The sequence below is a fragment of the Bos indicus genome, chromosome 7, assembly GCF_029378745.1.
Source record: "Bos indicus isolate NIAB-ARS_2022 breed Sahiwal x Tharparkar chromosome 7, NIAB-ARS_B.indTharparkar_mat_pri_1.0, whole genome shotgun sequence".
NCBI classification, from domain to species: Eukaryota; Metazoa; Chordata; class Mammalia; order Artiodactyla; family Bovidae; genus Bos; species Bos indicus.
Window position 1 is genome coordinate 57,292,710 of NC_091766.1, and position 22,564 is coordinate 57,315,273.

At 39.6% G+C, this 22,564-nt stretch overlaps 1 non-coding gene across 1 annotated transcript; it reads left to right on the forward strand.

Annotated features, from left to right (window-relative positions):
* The first annotated feature begins 21,613 nt into the window (after window positions 1-21,613).
* LOC139184343 (U6 spliceosomal RNA) lies at window positions 21,614-21,720 on the forward strand. The gene has a single exon (XR_011567920.1). It is a non-coding gene; the product is annotated as a U6 spliceosomal RNA (small nuclear RNA).
* The last annotated feature ends 844 nt before the right edge of the window (window positions 21,721-22,564 follow it).

Here is a 22,564-nt window from a genome sequence, read left to right on the forward strand (position 1 = left end):
GGGCTGAGACAGTAGCAAACCTCTTTTCATCTCCCTTCTTGTTTTTTTGGAGGCACTAAGGAATGGGAAGCCAGCCAGGCCTCGACTGTCAGGCAGCCTCAGAAGGGGAGGGACCCAGCCTGGGGAGTTTCGCCCTGGTCCTCAGGTTGCAGTGCGGTGGGGTGGTGGTGCAATAATAATGCCTGTGTGAGGCGTAAGATGGCAGTCCATTTGGTATCATCCTCCAAGTCATCTCAGGCACTTGCAGGCAAGGAAGAATGAGAGAAATCAGGTCAAGAGTAAAAGAGGGAACATGTTAAAAGGGATATTTAAAGGAAGTGTTTTCATCGGAAACAACCTGCTCCCACCTCTTTTTGGAAGCCTAAATGTCAAGCAACAACTACTTATTAAGAATTTATAAGGATATAGACACTGAGTTAGGCATTGATATAAACCTGAACCCTCGAGAATGAGACATGCTCAGCAGTGGATTCAAACCAGCTGGGGAATTCAGTTATGCTGAAGACAGGCATCCTCTACAACATCTGTGGATGGGAGTCCTGACTTAGAATTCAGGCTGGATCGGGATGCATGGTGGATCCCAAGCTCCTTGAGAACAGGGGTCTTTGTCTTGTTCCCCAGAGTTTCTCCAGTGTTTAGAAACAGAACTCTATGAAATCAAATAATAAATAGGCAAGATAAGTGTATTGACTTGGCATTCATTGGCCATCCATCTCCTTTTCTCATGAGCTAGGCTTCTTTGGCAAGACAACTTGAATTTTCTGAGCTTTGGTTTCCTCAACTATAAAGCAAGAAAAGATAATATCTGCCTTCTAGGTTACAGATGAGATTTGAACATACTATGCTGTATGTAGCTCAGTGGATGGCACAGGGTGAGCACTGGCAAATGGCAGTGACTGTCATTATCGAGCCTTGTATATTTCATGTGACAAGTGAACAATAAAAGAATTTTACAGGCATGAAAACTGACTGCAGAGAAGATCTATGAACAAGCAGAGTAAAACAAGGCAGTGACCTCCCAATTTTTCCTGGCTGACCATTGCAAAAAGTGCCATAAAAAAATAAGGCTATTCTTACCTAAAATAGCAATTTTGAAATAAAGAGGCAATAATGTGTTATAAAATTCAATCTGTCTATTCAGATCTGCTTCAAAAGACTGGAAATTAAATGATCATAAAAAGATCTTGGATAAATACCACTTAGGGAAGAAAGCTAGTTATCTAATTATGTACTGTGTGAATTATATCTAATTCTAATCCAAATTTAATATAAATGCATTCATTTATAATAAGAACCTAATGACAATTTAAAAGCATCCTATTCAGCTTTGATTTTAAAGTCAAATACTTATTGCCTCACACAAATTTGATGTGATATGTCCAAGAGAGCCTATGAATATTCATAGCTAGTATATGAACTGCGTGTCCATATTCATATAATACACTTGTTACCCAAGCTGAAAGATGCATCCTTTTTCCTCTGGAAAGGCAATCATGAAAGTGGAATGGAAAAGCCAACTGTCTCTTAAAGAAAAGTCACAGCATCCAGAGGGGCTGCCAGCCTAATAAATTGTTTGTTGAACTGGTTTGGCTGATGAGGTTGACAAGGCAACATGAAGCTTAAAAAGGAAATCTGCCAAGGTGGCCGATATGCCTGGGGCTCAGGCTGCCTCTGGTGCCTCCATCAGGCTTGATGAAATTCTCAGAAGCCCCACATGCTCTGCTGGAAGCAAAGGCACAATTCACTGACCATGTCAGTTGGAGATCTCGCCCGGCCCCTTCCAACCTCAGGCAATCCTGATCTTGGGGCCCAGGAGGGTCTTTGCTACTTAGCGCTGCACCTGGCTGCACCATCTCTCGGAGGACGGCCAGGTGGAGACATCTCAAATGAGAGGCTGGAGTCCTGAGCCAGAATGCATGCATATAGTGGACTTTATTTTACTCACTAGATATGGCCCTTAGAATCACTTGTGTGTTAAAGAGATTTTTCTAAGTTGACTGTTGTTGTCCATGTACTGTATTGTAAAAGGAGCCTCGCTGGTGGCTCAGTGGTAAAGAATCCACCTGCCAGTGCAGGAGACATGGGTTCGATCCCTGGGTCAGGAAGATCCCCTGGAGAAGGAAATGGCAGCCCACTCCAGTATTCTTGCCTGGGAAATCCCATGGGCAAAGGGAGCCTGGCAGGCTGTAGTCCATGGGGTTGCAAAGAGTAGGACGTGACTTAGAGGCTAAGTAAGAACAATGACAATACAGTAAAAGAATCCTATGGCAAATTCTTTTGTAAAGTAAGGAATGCTTTTGGAGAGCTGCTTTCTCTTCTGCAATTATGGGGTGGAGTCTGGTGCACAAGGAGCTCTCAGCAAATACAAGGGAGTGGATTGGCAAGGAAGCACTTGGCCTTCAGAGTCATGTCCTACATTTGGGTTCTACCACTGAGTTGAGTAAGATTTTGTTTACCTGAGCTAAGCCCCTGAATGGAGGAATTTTCATCTCTAAACTGGGGGTAATAATATCTGCCCTATAAAGGAAGAGAGTGAATGAAATAAGCATGGCACAGTGACACAGGAAATCCTCCCTTCGTGTCAGCACTCATCAGAGTTGATGCTTCTTGAAGCGGCGACCTTCCGCACCAGCCAATCCCATAGGAACCGGCTAAGTCACGGCTGTAACTCATCCTGGGTTGAGGAGGGCAGGCCTCCAGGCAGATGTTACTACTCCTTCCCTGCTCCACAGCCTTTGCTGGGGCCTCTGGGAAAGCTCTTCTTCTACTCTCCCTGAATTGTTTGCATGTCTGTCTTCCCACCTAAACTGAAGCACGTAGCATCATGAGGGCCCAGCACAGTGATCGGCACACACTAACTGTGCAACTGGATTAATTCACATTGCAGTTTTAAATATCTCCACGGGTGGCTTTGGATGTTAAGAAAAGGGGAAAGAAAACCTTGTAGGTTAGGTCTCTTTTATTTTTAAGTCCAGAAAACCCAGTATCAGTGGGCTTAAACACGGGTAACTGCAAAGTCCAGGAGTGGGGTTGCCTCCAGTGATGCTTCCAGTGAAGTCAGGAACTGACTTCGCTTCCTCTGTCATTTGGCTCAACTTTTTCTGATTGATTCCATTTCAAACAGGTTGTTTGCCTCTAGCTGGCAAAATGGCTGCATAGGTCTGGACCTAAACTCTTGCAGTTTCTAATCCAGCAGGAAAAAAACAGCAAGAAGTTTTTGTCCCAGTAGGAGACTCGTTTCAACTTTATTGTGGTCATGGATCCATCTCTGAGACACTCGGGAGGTGGCAAGTTGACTGGCTTGTATTGCTACCTGAGCCATAGGTGAGAATAGCTTCCCTGAAATCATGAATTGAGATTGGAATTGGCATGGGTTCTCAGGCTTGAAACTTGTCTTCAAATGTACTTAGGATTTTGTTTTTGTTCAGATATGGACAACACATCAGGAGATGGCTGCCAACACATCAGGAGATGGCTGCCATTGGAAAGATGGTTTATTACTTGGAGTTCCCAAGAGGATGGGGCATGCCAGGCCAGGCCACAGCAACGAAGCACCAGGAGTCAGAAGGAGGAAGGGAGAGCTTGGGTAAGAGCCTGTATTTGCACAGGAAGGGGTGGGCTAGAAAGGGTAAACAGCTGAGCAGGTTTGGGATTGGAGAGTTTGAATAATTTGGAGGACTGTAGACCACAGAGGTGGTCCTTAGTTGTCTGGTACATAGTCCTGGGTGATTTAGCATAGGGGGATGGTGTCCAGGAAGGCAGGAGCCTGGTGAAAGGAGGAAGACAGTGGATAGAGACTCAGGATTGATTGGTTTGCATGATAAAAGATGCACTCACTGGTAAATTGTTTGCTATCTCTAGGAATTAGCTACCCCTGGGAGGGGCAGTTCCTCCGTGGGTCTACAAGCCCTCAGATGTCAAAGCATCATAAAATATAGAACAGTAAAGACATGATGAATACAGTACTGGATGATAAAAAGCCATTGATAGATAGCTACTGCAAAGACGAAGGTGTAACATAGGGATGTCATCTCATTCATTCATTCATTCACTCATTCAGTTATTCACACAGCATTTACTGACCATCTTTGAGGTACCACACCCTGAAGTGGGTGCAAAGGACATAGAAGTGAACAAGCCAAGCAAGGTTCTGCCCTCCTGATAATTAGAGCCATTGATCATATAATTAAAATTCTTTTTAATTAATTGAATTATTTTTGGTCGCAGTGGGTCTTTGCTGCTGCTAATGGGCTTTCTCTAGTTGCAGTGAGGGGGGCTACTCTTCCTTGCAGCGGCTGCTCTTGTTGCAGAGCGTGGGCTCTAGGGCACAGGCTTCACCAGTTGCAGCATGCGGGCCCAGCAGTTGCAGCTCACAGCTACTAGAGCGTGGGCTCAGTAGTTGTGACGCTCAGGGTTAGCTGATTTGCGGCATGTGGGTCTTCCCAGACCAGGGAATGAACCCATGTCTCCTGCATTGGCAGGTGGATTCTTATCCACTCTACAACCAAGGAAGTCCCATAATTACAGTTCTGAAGAATGCTTAGTTCGGTTTCACTAGGACTTATCCTACATGATCTGGGATCCAGTAATTCACTTGTAAAGGCTTTAATTCTCAGGAAGGGGATGACAGAGGATGAGATGGTTGGATGGCATCATCAACTCAATGGGCATGAGTTTGGGTGAACTCTGGGAGTTGGTGATGGACAGGGAGGCCTGGCTCTGGTCCATGGGGTCACAAAGAGCTGGACATGACTGAGCAACTGAACTGAACTTAACTGAATCCTCTTATGTATTTTAGGCTATAGTGCGATGTCTGGCCTGGAAGTATATCCTGGGCCAGGGAAAAATATCTGATCCCCATAAATAAAAACACTACAAGTGAGGCTTATCCTTTATGGTGTATATAGTATTTCAGAAATTACAAAATGCTCTAACTATTCTCCTGTATTCCTCACTATATCCCTATTAGATAGAGATTATTACCATTTCATTTATAGCTGGGGAAGCTGAGGTTTTAAGAAGAGGTGAAGTGATTGGCCTGAGGATTTTTAATCAACAAGTGGCCAGGCCATGGCTCAAAACCACATCCAACTCTATTTCCATTTCACTGGTGCTTTCCAAGCTATGGGACCCCTACCAGGGGCACACAGACAGAGCATCAAAGTACATGACCACACCTGGCAAGAAGTTTATTTCTGTTCCAATTCTCTTTTAATCCCTTTTGTTCTGCCCAGGGCGAAGTCTCCTTTATATCTTTATAACACCTTTCATTTGCTAACCTCTCTCTTTTGAAACCAAGGAGGTGTAGGACTCTGTCTCAGAACCTTTGGCAGGTAATTTTTTTGATCTAGAATCTAATAACATTATTTTGCTTTATTTATTACAAGCAGTGTTGGTTTTTCCATTGATGTTTAAGATATTAACTTTTTCTTTGAAATAAATTTATATTTGAAGTTAAGAAGGTGTTGTTTTAAAACAAATGCTAAATAAATAATATATAGGTGGTTTGTGGAGATGGGCAAGTCATGAGAAAAATATCCAAATTAATGCAGCCTGAGAATACCCCATAGACCAGGCAAGTAGGAAGAGACACATAGAAGGAATTAGAGGGTTTCTCTCGCTTCTTTCTCTTCCAGGGAGGAAGAGGACTTGGTCAGGTCCTGCTGCCCATAGAAGCCTGGGAGACTGTGGTTCTAAAGCCAGGGTCCACTGACTGATGCCAATCCAAGATGCTGTTTCCAAATCCTCTGTGAGAAGAAAAATAAGGACAATGTTTATGTCAGTGCAAGAATGCCAGTTGTTCTTTCTTAGGTAAGAAAGTACTTTATTCTGGAACTGTGTTCTTGTCTTGGTACAAGTGCCCGTGTGTTAAATGTTCATGCTTTAGTGGTTGCTTGATGATAGTAGATGACCACTGTTTCTTGTAATTATTCTAATAGCTTTACTTGGCAAAATAAAAAGCTGGCAGTCTTATCTTAACAGTATTTTTTTTCTATATATCACTGAATCTCTGCTCTAGGAGACTTCAATTGCAGGAAACAGCCTGCCTTCTATAGTTAGAGGAAAAAGGTATTGATAGACCCAGCATTATAGTTGTGGTTACTAACAATGCAAAACAGCAAGCCATAAATCCTTATTGAACCCAGGCACTGATGTTTATCATTGAAGAGATCCTTCTTTCTCTCCAGTGTAACTAAATAAAGATGGAAGATTAGCGAAATAAGATAGCTGTTAAATTAAAGAAGAAAAAAGTTCAAGTTTCAAGGAGACTGTTACAAAAACAAACAAATATGCAAATAAACCAATCCCCAAACCCCTATACCAATATGTAGCTCTCAGTGGCCTCAAAGGCCATCTCACTTGAGATGAGCGAGCTGATAGCCCATTTAAAAGGACAGCCCCACTTCCTCTCATACTCTGATGATGGAAATGCAAACTGGTGTGTCAGCCTAACTCGACCTTGCAATTCCTTTTCCACTCATTTGCCTGGGAAAATATAACTGTGCACAAGTAATTAATTATAAGGCTACTTACAAAGGACATCATTTACAGTAAATAGTGAAGAGTTAGATACAACTTGAATATCCAATCCCAAGAGATTGGTTGGGTGAATCATGGCACATTGATAGACTGAAATAGTGCAAATATATCAAAATATGCTGTAGAGGAATACATAATGTCTTATAAAGATGTTAAGAATATATTGTTAAACGAGAAAAGCAGAAGAGTGAAACAGGTATGGAACACTGGATGAAGGATGATTTCGTTTTGATTTAAAAGACAGATACAGTATACCTGGATGGTGACATTATGGGTAAGTTCTCTTTTCTTCTTTTAGTGTGTAAAGATATTTTCTAAAAATCTCTACAGTAAAAATGTACTACTTTTACTTTAAGGGGAAAAAAAAAGTGATTTCTTTAAATTGGGCTCCACTTAACCTGCTTAAATGGGTCAGCAGCCATACACCTAAGCTTAAAGTTGTGTATTTGAGGGCTTGCATTTTGCAGTGCTGACGTGCTTCCCCTAGAACCAAAGGGAGACACTAAACCTCTCTGCAAACTCTTTGTAGATTCCCATCTGTGACTTGATAAATATTTGATGCAGTGGCCAGTCAACATCCCTACATTAGTGAAACTTCTGCCCAGGAGCAACTGCACAGCTCTCAGCGATGAGATCGGAGTAAGTTAAAAAGAGTGTATTCATTATCTACTTCAAAGGGTTTGGTTTTTTTAGCTGGCAGTTTTGCAGACTGGCTTATTGGCTCTGCCGTCTACTGTGTGACAACCAAAAAACATACTACTGCAAGGAGGAGCCTGCTTCTTTCCTTCACAATATTTTCTTTCCTTTGTGTTCACAGCCCAGGAGGCAAATGCAGTATGCCTCACCCTCCTCCCTTCCCCTTGATTAAACAGCTGTGAATATGTAAAATGACTGTAGGATCTGTCCGTATCTTTAATGCCCAAAGCCTGAAATCCAGTCCCTCTGTCTGATACAGTTTTATATCATGAGATGGACCACTTATTCTTTCTACACCTTCATGGCTACAATGGATAATTAAAAAGTCAGCACTTTTGTTCCTAAATAGCTTGTGTTGACCGGTAGAATCAGTGAACAAAGTGTAGCAGGGCAGAGAAGGGACCTAAAAACTAGCTGAAATTAGTCACAACCATAGTGGCTTCCAGAAGGACCTGGACAAACTCCTACTCATTCCTCAAACCTCAGTTTAGATACTACCCTTTCCCGGAAACCTACCAGGATCCAGCTCCACAGTTTCAGGCTTGGATCCCTCCCTTGAACTTCCGTAACTACCGTGCTTCTAGTTACATGCTGGTTTATAGCTCTCTGCAGCCAACTTAGTTTCAAGAAGACTGTCCTGTCTACCACTGCCTAGCATAACCTCTGGCACTTTAAAAAGTACTGAATAAATAGTTACTAAATTGAATACATTTCTCTGGAAATGACTGCTGCAGAGGACTTAGAAACTTGCAGGATCATATGGTATCACATTTGAAAGGTTCCTTCGTTAATTTCTCCATGCCCTACCTGCCATAGCTTCCCAAGCAAATAACTGTCCAGCCTTCTTACACACCCTAATGTCAAGGAGTTCACCTCCTTCAAAATAGTCGGAGGTAGACTTTAAGTGACTTAGGAAAATGAGTAAAATAAAAAATGAACCTGATGGGTCCTGAGTTAAATCAAGAAGTAGTTAATTCAGCTTCTCATTTTTCTGCTGGACCTTTCTCTCACCTGGGGGTCAAGCAAACCCCACCCAAGTGCCCACGATAGCAGTTTAAGCTCTGCTTTCCATGCCAGAGGGCTATACAGTATGCCAAGGAGTTTTTGAACTCTAAGAGGAAAATGGAGTATTTTCTGAAGCATCATTTTTACTTGGAGAGCTGGAGGAGAAACATTTTTTAAATAGCTTTTTATTTACTTATTTTTGGCTGTGCTGGGTCTTCGTTGCTGTTTGGGCTTCTCACTGCAGCGGCTTCTCTTGTTGTGGAGCACAGGCTCTAGGGAGCTCGGGCTTCAGTACTTGCAGCACGTGGGCTCAGTAGTTGTGGCTCCTGGGCTCTCGAGCACAGGCTCAGTAGTTGTGGTGCACAGCCTCAGCTGCTTCGTGGCATGTGGGGTCTTCCTGGATCAGGGATTGAACCTGTGTCTCCTGCATTGACAGATGGATTTGTTACCACTGAGCCACCAGGGAAGCCTGAGGGGAAACATTTTCATATTAATATATATATATATCATATATAGTATGGAGAAAAATACATGCATGATTTTAAAGAGATAACATAAGACTTAAAAGAAATTGATCAGCATCTTTTGGGCTGACCACTAAGACTTCTAGGGGTTAAAAATTCAATTTTGGTCTGATGGGTTACTTTGGTGGCAAAAATATGAAAAATACACCTGGCTTCACACATTATCATCTTTTACCACCTGGGAGTATTTGCATTCCATTGGTTTCTTTCAGAGATTGGAAAGACTTTAAAACTAGAAGGCATCAGTATATAATGGTGGGATTTCAGGCAGCATGAGTTGGGATAGAGCAATAGACCTTTCACGGAAGATGTCTTACACTTATAAAGTCCATTGCCCAGTATTCTGTCAGCCTTAACAGTTAGTCCCAGTTCAGGATGGGAATGGTAAATGTCTTTTTGATTCAGTTTTGACAGTGTTTGAGCAGAGTATTTCCCCTCTAAAGCCTCAGTTTCCCTAGCTGTAAAATGAAATGATAATATTTCCCTTGCTTCTGAGGGGTGTTGTGAGCTACTGTATAAAAAGCACCCAGCTCAGTGCCCAGAACATGAGAAGCACTTAATGGTCATTCTTGTCAGCAGCACTTATAAAAGGAGCATGTGCTAAATTATACCCACCCCTGAATTTATGGACCTGGGCAAAAGTATAAATGGAGAAGTATACGTCTAAATATTTAAAAGTTATAAACAAGCTAACAACTGTTAAATATAGTAAAATATTTCCTATCCTTCCTACTTTTAAAACAAAATTGAATATTGGTCCTTTTTTGTCCTTAAACATTCTTTCTTTTCTCCTGTGGTAAGGACACATACACGAGATCTGGAGAACAAGTTTTATATGACTGAATATTAGCAAACTTTAAAGTTGACTGATCTTTAATTTTTTGCACAGATGTGGCAGTTTTGTTGTTTGGCTGAAAAACACATACATAATTCATACATTATGATATATTTATTACATAAAATTTTTTCTTCATTTTAGCAAAATTGCTAATTATGTTGTTATAATCATGATTTTTACATAATTTGCATTCTAATGGTAGTAATGCCGAATTAGTTGACCTTGCTTAAGTCATTATATTTTTATTTTTAAATTAATTTTAATATGAGCCTGGATGGAAGGGGTATTTGGGGGAGAATGGATACATGGATGTGTATGGCTGAATCCCTTCACTATTTTCCTAAAACTGTCACAACACTGTTAATTGGCTGTATGTTTGAGCTTAGTTGCTCAGTATTGTCTGACTCTTTGTGACCAGTTGGACTATAACCTGCCAGGTTCCTCTGTCCATGGGGATTCTCCAGGCAAGAATACTGGAGTGGGTTGCCATGCCCTCCTCCAGGGGATCTTCCCAACCCAGGGACTGAACCCATGTCTCCCACATTGCAGGTGGATTATTTACCATCTGAGTCATCAGGGAAGCCCAAGAATACTGGAGTGGGTAGCTTATCCCCTCTCCAGGGGAACTTCCCTAGCCAGGAACCGAACTAGGGTCTCCTGCATTGCAGGTGGATTCTTTACCAGCTCAGCTACCATTGGCTATACCCCAATACAAAATAAAAAGTTCAAAAGAAAAAAAATTATTTTTAATATGGAAAAAACTTTTTATTTAGCCAATAGCAACTGAAATAGTCAATAATGTTATTGTAGTAACATTTACACTCAGAAATTAACAATGAATTTTATACATTAAAGTCCAAATAGTATGATAGGGTCTTATGTTAATTATTATAGAAAATATTATTAAATATTCTAATTCCATCTTATAAATCATTACCACTTATATTGCAGTTCTCACAGTCTCTCAAAGCAATATCTAGATCCATAAAATATTAATGTCTTACCCTTCAGCACCCAGCAAATTGGAAGCCTGCCCCAACTGGAAGCCTGATGTCCTTTTTTAACAAATTTCGAGTCTGAAATATTATAAAGAAGACCAAAAATTGGCAATATTTTCTATGATTTATTCAAATCTCTATTTAACTGACACTGTACCTTGGTCTGTGTGTATGTGTGTGTGTGCTCAGCTGCTTCAGTCATGTCCGACTCTCTGCGACCCCATGGACCGTAGCCCACCAGGCTCCTCTGTCCGTGGAATTCTCCAGAAAAGAATACTGAAGTGGGTTGCCATGCCCTCCTCCAGGGGATCGTCCCAACTCAGGGATCGAACTCATGTCTCTTACTGAGTCTGTGCTCTAGATCCCTCGAGCTGCAACAAATGAGCCCATGTACCACAACTACTGAGGCCTGTGCCCCAGAGCCAGCCAGTAGTTAGAGCCAGCAAATCGCAGCTACTGAGCTCACATTCTACAACTGTTGAAGCCTGTGCGCCCAGAGCCTGTGCTCCGCAAGTGAAGCCATCACAATGAGAACCCGTGCACCACAACTAGAGAGTAGCTCCCTGCTTGCCAGAATTAGATAAAGCCCATGTGCAGCACACACACACACACAAAGTGAATAAATGAAAAGAAGTTTGGAGATTATTTGTGTGCAAGTATTTTTATGGGGAAAGCTTGGTGGAACAGTGGTAAAGAATCTACCTGCCAATGCAGGAGACACGAGAGATGCGGGTTCGATCTCTAGGTCTGAAAGTTCCCCTGGAGGAGAAAATGGCAACCCATTCCAGTATTCTTGCCTGGAAAATCCCATGGACAGAGGAGCCTGGCGGGCTACAGGCCATGGGGTCACAGAGTCAGACACGACTGAGCACATACACGTTCTTTATAGTGATGCAAATATTTTTATTTGCATAAAAATATTTACTTGTTTTTGTTTTCCTATATTTTATAGGAATGTCACATTTGTTACACACTTCACATATAGTTTATTTCAGTTTAAGGAAAAGAGTTTCTCTAAGTTAAAAAGAATTCATCTTATAAAGGAAAAGAGCCAAACTTGTATCAGTTTGAATTTTGAAGTTCCTGCAAGCTTTGGCTAATATTATTGACAGCAAGCAGCAGTTCAAAGATAGCTATGGGCACTGCAAATTCAAAAATAATCATTTTGTTAAAGATTACCATTCTCTTTACTTAATGATCATCTTTTATTTCTTGTACAATTCTAGTGCATCTTGTTACTTTGTGTAAATTAAATTTTATTGCTTTAATGGCATTTATTTAGTCAACTTTTTGTTTGTGTGTCTGAAAGTTGTTTTAGTGGTAAATATGACGTGTTTTTTAAAATCAAGATATTTCATATTTGGACAAATATAGAAAATATCCTATGTAATCACTGAATTGCTCCAAAAATGCTAACACTTAATATGGCTGAGAATATATCTCTGAATAAGAAACTCAAATAATGCATTGTCCATGGCTCACAAAAAAAACACTTGTTCCTTCCCAGTGGCTATTATCATTAGCGTGCCCTCACTGTTCTCTCCATCAGTGCTCGAAAGTTGTAGTTCAAAGTTGTTTTTGTAGTTCAGCTTTTTACAATCTGCATGAAACCAATAAAATGTTCATTTTTGACTTCCTCAATTTTTATCTTTTGATAATTTGACCATATGTACGTTGAATGTTGGGCTTTCCTGGTAGCTCAGCTGATAAAGAATCCACCTACAATACAAGAGACCCCAGTCCGATTCCTGGGTTGGGAAGTTCTCCTGGAGAAGGGATAGGCTACCAACTCCAATATTCTTGGGCTTTCCTGGTGGCTCAGACAATAAAGAATCTGTCTGCAATGCGGAGACTTGGATTCAATCCCTGGGTTGGGAAGATCCCCTGGAGGAGGGCGTGGCAACCCACTCCAGTATTCTTGCCTGGAGAATCCCTATGGACAGAGGAGCCTGGTGGGCTACAGTCCATGGGGTTGCAAAGAGTTGGACACAACTGAGCGATGGTTGTGTCATGACTGGACATGATGAATGTTAGTTGTTCAGTATGATTTGTCCTAGCATACTCTAGTTAAATTAGTCGTCATTAATGTTAAAACTTCTATGTGTAATTTCTTTTCTCATTTTTAATACTATTTTGAATTATCTGACTGATCTGATCTGATTTGTATATAACTTTTTAAAAATCTATCTTGCATTCTAACATCAAATTTGAAAGTTTTCTGACATCAAATTTTTTCTACCCAACTAGAAAATGTCCATTGATTTCTATGGGTGTTGCGCTATTGTCTCACAAAGCTTGGTTAAATACGGACATCTGTGATTATTCCTTTTTTTTTTTAACTTGCAGTTGGTTTACCATGTTGTGTTAGTTTCAGGTGTACAGCACAGTGATTCAGTTACACACACACACGTGTACATATACATACACATACACACACACACATTATATATTCTTTTTTCAGATTCTTTTCCATTATAGGTTATTACAAATATTGAATCTTGTGACTATTCTTTAAGAATATCATTCCAAGATTAGGATTTATGTGTTTACTGGTTTCTTGGTTGACTACTATTTGCTGTTTTTTTTTAAATACTCATTTATTTTTTGGCTGCATTGGGTCTTCACTGCAGCCTGCAGGATCTTCACTGAGTCGTGTGCAGTCTGCTTGTGGTGCAAGGGCTCTCTAGTTGCCGCATGCGCGATAGTTGCTCTGAGGCATGTGGGAGCTTAGTTCCCCGACCAGGATTCAACCTGTGTCCCCTACATTACAAGGCAGATTCTTAACCATGCGACCACTAAGAAGTTCCCTATTTGCTAATCTTTAGGACTTTTTTTTTTCAGTTCTAGTTTTTGCATATGCTGTGGTTTTGTTTGTTTTTGGTACAGGTAACATTTAGTATTCTTTTAATTGAGAACCTAAGTATTTCTAGTCACAAATGGTTCCCCTGGCCAAAACTAATTGTGAAAATTGACCGCGAAATATGTAATAATAGTAACAAAATACTTTGGTCTTCCATCTCAAGATATTAAAAAGTTTCTGTGGTTACTTTCTCTATTTGAAAAACATTTTGCTTTTATCTGAAATATTAAATTTTCTGCCGTTTATTCAATGGAAAATTCATAGCCAATAATTTGAATCAACTTACATTTTTCCTGAATCAATCAGATGATTTCAGAACGATATGACAGATTTTTCCCAGGATCACTTCACTTTCCAACAAACAATAAAGATCCGAAGATTTCATATTTCTCATCAACTTGCCAAATTTTTTTGCTGTTTAGCTTCTGATGGGCAGGCCAGAATTGCATGTGTTGTGAATATTATAGAAAAAACATACGTTTCATTGTTTTGACTGGGAAAAAAAAAACTTCATTAGTAAATAACATAAAGTAATAGGTGTTTCATTCAATCTTTTTGAGTCATGGATGGTAAATATACTTTGCTTGTGCATTTCCTTGTTTTGCATAGTAGCTAAAATATATTAAATAAAGAACTTTTCATACCTGTTTGTGAACTGTGTGGGTCATGCTCAGCAGAAGCCTGTTTACTTTCAATGTCTGAAATTAAAAAATGAAGCAGACCGTCTCTTTGAATATACTCTAATATCTTTTCAGTCCTTACTTTTCTGAGCCTTACTTTCATGTTTGTGTTTCTATCCCAGTCTCAACTTGTTCTCATTTTCAATGATCTATAGAATTAAAAGATAAAATGTAATTATATTCAAAAGGTTCTTTGATATATATCATCAAAAATACAATTAAAGGAAATGACCTCCAGTGTTCTTGCCTGGAGAATCCCATGGGTGGATAAGCCTGGTGGGCTGCAGTCCATGGGATTGCACAGAGTCGGACATGACTGAAGCGACTTAGTAGTAGTAGTAGTAAAATATTGAAAATTAAAATTATTTTTCCTATTTTTTGTCTCTCACAGAATAGGGACCTCCTTTTCTCAAAAAGTCATTTTTCTTCTAAAATAATCTATTAAAATTAAAAACAAAATTTAATAATGATTGGTCATAACAATTTAAACAAAACTTATTCAAATAAAGCTTAGTTTTTACTATAGTTTTAAAATGTCATTATAGCTTATATTCTCATAAGCATAAAATTATTTATAATTTTTATATTCAATATCCATCAGTTTCTAATGCCAAAAATTGCTATATATGCTCAAACATGTTATATCTGGAGTATATATAAACATGATATAAAGATTGTTGTTTAGTCGCTTCAGTTGTGTCTGACTCTTCGGGAGCCTATGGACTGTAGCCCACCAGGCTCCTCCATCCATGGGATTTCCCAGACAAGAATACTGGAGTGGTTGCCTACTCCAGGGGACCTTCCTCACCCACAAGAGTGAACCCATGTCTCCTGTATTGGCAGGTGAACTCTTCATCACTGAGCTACCAGGGAAGCGCGATATAAGGATAATGTTGTTTAATATTGTAAAATGTTCTCTGGCTGCCATATGTAATTATTGAAAATACTGCATTTATTTATGAGTGCTTACAGGTCTACAAGCTGGAACTTGAAGAAAGCAAGAAAGTAGACGCTCAGTACTCCTGGGAAACGATACTTTATCATGCAAGAATCTATAGCATTCATGACATCTGAGAGGAAGGATTTGACAAGTGAATTCATTTGTCTTTTCCCTTACCTAAATGCTTCCACAGCTCAAATTCTCCTTACTCTCCTAAGCAGTGTCCTTCTATGCTGTTGGCAGCAGGACAACTCACAATTCTTCTTGACATTTGATTAAGGTACCTTTTGCTTTCAGAACAGAGAGCAAGAGATGTGGAGAAGCATTTTCTGCAACCTAAATGGTATTAGTCATGAGTGTGGATGTTTAGGACGACGGCTACTCTGTGTCATCGTGGGTACCCAATCTCATAGGGTCTTTAACAAGCTTACCGTTTCACTGTGTGTTCGTGATCATCAGACTCTCTCACAAATGAGGTCCAAGGTAAGAGCCCTTCTTGACCAGATCTACGGGCCAACCTAAGCTCAATAAAAGAATCGAATACTAGTTATCTGTACAACTCATATGTATAAAGTAGACATAGCTTCCTCCCACCAGTACCTGAATAAATGGGTGTTCCTTTTTCTAGGCATCTTTTACACTAATATATACATATATATATTCTTAACATTAAAACATATATATAATATTTTATTTTTATTTACTTATTTTTGGCTCTGCTGGGTCTTTGTTGCTACGTGGGCTTCTCTCTAGTTGCAGTGAGCAGGACCTGTGCTCTAGTTGCTGTGTGCAGGCTTCTCATTGCAGGCAGCTTCTCTTGTTGCAGAGTATGGACTCTGGAGCACACGGACCTCAGTTGTGGGCTATGGGCCCAGTAGTTGCCACTCCCAGGCTCTAGAACACAGGCCCCATAGTTGTGGTGCAGGCTTAGGTGCTCCGCAAGTGGGATCGTCCCAGATCAGGGACTGAACCCATGTCTCCTGAGTTGGCTGGCAGATTCTTTACCACTAAGCCACCAGGGAAGCCCTAAAAATATATATTAAAAAATAAAAAAAAATTAATTATGTCATAATATAAAAACTTTGTATCTCCTATTTAACAATATATTATATACTGCTTTTCATATTGTTACATAAAATTGACCATTGATTTCACCTTATTAATAACTACAATGACATTATACTACATTTTTAAGCCAATTCCTTCTTGATTGACATTTACTTTTTCAAATTTTTGTTCTAGATGAAAAGGATATTCTCATGAACCTCAAAGTATGAGCAGATGGAGGAAAACTACCAATAGTTCAAGACCCACATCGTATCAGGGTCTGTGCAGGAGGAAGCCGTGAGGTATCTGACAGACCTGAGAACAGGAGAACTCTTAAGATTGGCACTAGTTCAGTTCAGTTCAGTCACTCAGTCGTGTCCAACTCTTTGCAACCCCATGGACTGCAGCACACCAGGCTTCTCTGTCCATCACCAACTCCCAGAGCTTACTCAACCTCATGTCCATCTAGTCGATGTGCCATCCAACCATCTCATCCTCTGTTGTTCCCTTCTCATCCTCTGTTGTTCCCTTCTCATCCTCTGTTGTTCCCTTCTCCTCGTGCCCTCAATCTTTTCCAGCATCAGGGTCTTTTCCAATGAGTCAGCTCTCTGCATGAGGTGGCCAAAGTATTGGAGTTTCAGCTTTAGCATCAGTCCTTCCAATGAATATTCAGGACTGATTTCCTTTAGGATGGACTGGTTAGATCTTCTTGCAGTCCAAGGGACTCTCAACAGTCTTCCCCAACACCACAATTCAAAACCATCAATTCTTCAGAGCTCAGCTTTCTTTATAGTCCAACTCTCATATCCATACATGACTACTGGAAAACTCATAGCTTTGACTAGATGAACCTTTGTTGGCAAAGTAATGTCTTTGCTTTTTAATATGCTGTCTACGTTGGTCATAACTTTTCTTATAAGGAGCAAGTGTCTTTTAATTTCATAGCTGGAGTCACCATCTGCAGTGATATTGGAGCTCAAGAAAATAAAGTCTCACGGTTTCTGCTGTTTCCCCATCTATTTGCCATGAAGTGATGGGACCAGATGCCATGATCTTAGTTTTCTGAATGTTGAGTTTTAAGCCAACCTTTTCACTCTCCTCTTTCACTTTCATCAAGAGGCCCTTTAGTTTTTCTTTGCTTTCTGCCATAAGGGTGGTGTCATCTGCATATCTGAGGTTAATGATATTTTTCCCAGCAATCTTGATTCCAGCTTGTGCTTAATCCAGCCCAGCATTTTGCATGAGGTACTCTGCATATAAGTTAAATAAGCAGGGTGACCATATGCAGCCTTGACGTACTCCTTTCCCAATTTAGAACCAGTCTGTTGTTTCATGTCCACTTCTAACTGTTGCTTCTTGACCTGCATACACATTTCTCAGGAGGCATGTAAAGTGGTCTGTTATTCCCATCTCTTGAAGAATTTTCCACAGTTTGTTGTGATCCACACAGTCAAAGGCTTTGGTGTAGGCAATATAGCAGAAGTAGATGTTTTTCTGGAACTCTCTTGCTTTTTTTTATGATCCACGAATGTTGGCAATTTGATCTCTGGTTCCTCTGCCTTTTCTAAATCCAACTTGAACATCTGGAAGTTCATGATTCACGTACTGTTGAAGCCTGGCTTGAAGAATTTTGAGCATTACCTTGCTAGCATGTGAGATGAGTGCAATTGTGCGGTAGTTTGAGAATTCTTTGGCATTGCCTTTTTATGGGATTGGAATAAAAACTGAACTTTTCCAGGCCACTGCTGAATTTTCCAAATTTGCTGACATATTGAGTGCAGCATTGATTGCTGAGGGCTTTCTTATCTCTCCTTGCTATTCTTTGGAACTCTGCATTCAAATGGGTATATCTTTCCTTTTCTCCTTTGCTTTTTGCTTCCCTTCTTTTCACAGCTATTTGTAAGGCCTCCTCAGAAAGCCATTTTGCTTTTTTGCATTTCTTTTTCTTGGGGATGGTCTTGCTCCCTGTCTCCTGTAATGTCACGAACCTCCATCCATAGTTCATCAAGCACTCTATCTATCAGATCTAGTCCCTTAAATCTATTTCTCACTTCCACTGTATAGTCATAAGGGATTTGATTTAGGTCATACCTGAATGGTCTAGTGGTTTTCCCCACTTTCTTCAATTTAAGTCTGAATTTGGCAATATAGAGTTCATGATCTCAGCCACAGTCTGCTCCCGGTCTTGTTTTTGCCATCACTTCATGGCAAATAGATGGGGAAATAGTGGAAACAGTGGCTGACTTTATTTTTTGGGGCTCCAAAATCACTGCAGATGGTGAATGCAGCCATGAAATTAAAAGACGCTTGCTCCTTGGAAGGAAAGTTATCACCAACATAGACAGCATATTAAAAAGCAGAGACATTACTTTGCCAACAAAGGTCCATCTAGTCAAGGCCATGGTTTTTCCAGTAGTCATGTATGGATGTGAGAGTTGGACTATAAAGAAACCTGAGCACAGAAGAATTGCTGCTTTTGAACTGTGGTGTTGGAGAAGACTCTTCAGAGTCCCTTGGACTGCAAGGAAATCCAACCAGTCCATCCTAAAGGAGATCAGTCCTGGGTGTTCATTTGAGGGACTGATGTTGAAGCTGAAATTCAAATATTTTGGCCACCTGATGCAGAGAGCTGACTCATTTGAAAAGACCCTGATGCTGGGAAAGATTGAGGGCATGAGGAGAAGGGGACGACAGAGGATGAGAAGGTTGGATGGCATCACCGACACAACGGACATGGGTTTGGGTGGACTCCGGGAGTTGGTGATGGACAGGGAGGCCTGGCGTGCTGTGGCTCATGGGGTCGCAAAGAATTGGACACAACTGAGCGACTGAACTGAACTGAACTGAGTGCAGCACTTTCACAGCATCATCTTTTAGGATTTGAAATAGCTCCACTGTAATTCCATCACCTCCACTAGCTTTGTTCATAGTGATGCTTCCTAAGACCCACTTGACTTTGCACTGTAGGATGTCTGGCTCTAAATGAGTGATCATACCATTGTGTTATCTGGGTCATGAAGATCTTTTTTGTATAGTTCTGTGTATTCTTGTCACCTCTTCTTAATATCTTCTGCTTCTGTTAGGTCCATACCATTTCTGGCTCACTGAAAATCAGAGTAGACCAGTCTGAGAACAACTTCTGGGACTGGGAGGGCGTTTCTACACTTCAGTAAAGATGGGGGCTATGGGGTCCCAGATAAGGTGTAAAGTGGCTGTGATGGTTTTGACTCTTTGAACTTCAACTTAATTACAAAGCTCCTTTTCAGAAGAAAACCTTACAACAAAAGAAGACTTCTGAGAGTAGAATCCAAATGAGCAAGTATGGGATAACAGAAGTAAAGGAAAAAGAAAGTCTAGATAAAGGAGCAGAGGAACTACATCTCAGAATGTATAAAAGGCCATTAAAAAAATTCTTGTTAAGGACACCAGAAGAAGGAAATCTAGAATAATGAAGCCAGAAAAGTTACCCCTGGTTCACCCTTCCTTCATAAAGGAAAAACTAAATTCCTATAAAAATGAATAATAGAATAAGATTGTGTTTAAATCAAACATTGTCAGATGTGTTAACTAACTTTATTGTGATGATCATTTTGCAATATATAAGTATATCAAATCATTGTACACCTTAAAATTATACAATGTTCTATGTCAATTGTATCTCAATAAAACTAGAAAAAATCCAACACTAAGTCATTGCCAAAAAAAAAAAGGAAAAAGAGTCTACTAACATTCTAACAATGAAAATATACAAGGAAGACATGCTTATAAGACATGAAAAATTTAACTATTTCAAAATGAGCTAAAAAAAACTAATAAAATCATATTAGACAGGAAAGAAGTATATAAATCAGAATTAGAGACTCTCAGAAATGTAGGAGAACTCCCAATTAGCATTAATATTAATCATTTGAGAAATGGAGATTAAAATTGGAAAAATAGAAGTGAATAAATACATTATAACACCTTTAAATAAACAGTAGGTGAAAAGGAGGGAATTCCAACAAATCAAAGAGATCTGAAAGGAAGTGATGGATGTAGAAGGTAAATAAACAAATGAACAAGCCATATATAATAAAAGACACACAAGGAAGAAAAAAGCAGTGGAAATTTAAAAGTAATTTAAATTTAAAAAGCAAACTTTTAAGACAATTTTTCCTGAGATAAAAAGAGATTTGATATTACTACCTAGGAAAATTAATCCAGAATGACTAATGTCAAGGTATATTCTCAAACTTCTGGACATTACAAGAAAGAAAATATCATTTGGGTATCTAGTCAAAATATCAAGTCACCTTGATGGGAAAGAAATAATTGTCTTCAGACTTTATTCCAGAAGAAATAGTGTAACATATTGAAGATATTCAAGGAAAGAAAACATCAGCCAAAGATTTTATATCCAGCTAACAGTTCACAAATGATGAACATGAAAGAAACAGAGAACACTGCTCCCATGAATTTACTGAAGAAAGGCTTTTTAGAGAATGAAAAGACATTGGCATAAAGACTGATGTGAGCATTAAGTATATATTTACTCATAAAACTATGATGGTTGTAAGAAGAGTACATGCTCAGGCAAAGAAGATATTATACAATAATTAAAAGGGAAGAATGATAAGAGAGATAGAATATAGAATATACTTATTGAATATACTTGTTGCTAATAGGGGTAAAGGATATTTATTGCAATAAGATGCTGGTGGATAGAGATGAGAGAGGAAAAGAAATTGTTGACCGATTTCAGTACTGTTAGGGAACCATTAGAAAATAACAAAATTAAGGTGGGGTTTGAGACTGAATTATTTTAGCTTTATAAAAGTAACCATAAAAATAAAACCTTTCTAAATACCAAATCCTAAAGTCAATCCTAAAGGAAATCAGTCCTGAATATTCATTATTCATATTGGAGTCCTGAAACTCCAATACTTTGGCCACCTGATGTGAAGAACTGACTCATTGGAAAAGACCCTGATGCTGGGAAAAATTGAAGGCATGAGGAGAAGGGAACAACAGAGGATGAGATGGTTGGATGGCACACTGACTAGATGGACATGAGTTTGAGGAAGCTCCAGGAGTTGGTGATGGACCGGGAGGCCTGGTGTGCTGCAGTCCATGGGGTCACAAAGAGTTGGACACGACTGAGCAATTGAACTGAACTGAAATACCAAATACATTTGAGAGAGCAAATAAGTAAGATACAAGTGCTATAAAACACTTGCATGTGTATAACATAAAACAATATGAAGTGAAAAAAATAAGGTGCAGAGAGGAGTGTATATAGTGTGCTACCATTTGAATAGAAGGCAAAATGAGGAGATATGTGTGTGTATGTATGTATACATTTGATTATTTTTGCAATTAAAGGATAAACAAGAAACTAATAAAATTGGCTATGTACAGGGTTGAAGAAAAGTTCTCTGTTATATTTTAACATAGTTTTGACTTTTGAACCATGCTGCTGTTTTACATATGCAAAATAATACAATTAGTGCTCACTTCAGTGGCACATATACTAAAATTGAAATAATGAAGAGATGATTAGCATGGCCCCTGCACAAGGATGACATACAAACTTGTAAAGCATTTTGTAGTTTTGTTACAGATATTAATTAAGTTTACTGTGGTAATCATATCACAGTATATACATATACCAAATCATTATGCTGTACACCTTAAACTTTCAAATGTTATATATCAGTTATATGTTAATAAAACTGGAAAAAATTAAGCCCACTATCACAAAAAAATAAATCAATATATTAGGAGAACCCTAACATTGAGTATTGGAGAAGGCGATGGCACCCTGCTCCAGTACTCTTGCCTGGAAGATCCCATGGATGGAGGAGCCTGGTAGGCTGCAGTCCATGGGGTCGCAAAGAGTCAGACACGACTGAGCGACTTCACTTTCACTTTTCACTTTCATGCATTGGCGAAGGAAATGGCAACCCACTTCAGTATTCTTGCCTGGAGAATCCCAGGGACGGGGAGCCTGTTGGGCTGCAGTCTATGGGGTCACACAGAGTCGGACACGACTGAAGCGACTTAGCAGCAGCAGCAGCAACATTGAGTACAAAGAGAAACAAATGAATCTATTTCAAGGTTTAAAGGTTTTTAACAGACCTTGTTACCTTTAGTGGGCTGTATTCTAGGGATTAAAAAAAGTGCCGCAAACAATCTGGAACTTATGAGTAGGTCTATGTTTGATAAAGGTACTGAGAACAGGCATTCTGACTCTTGGGTGTACTGTAGGGAGGAGCAAGTGAGTATTAATAAATATATTGATGTTGGATTGAAAACTAGGTTCTCACTGTAAGAGAAAGGAGATAAAAATATGAACTGGAGGAAAAGAAGAAAAATCTTCTGGTGCTGGACTGGAGTTGGAAAGTGAAAGTCGCTTAGTTGTGTCTGACTCTTTGTGGCCCCATGGACTCTGTCCATA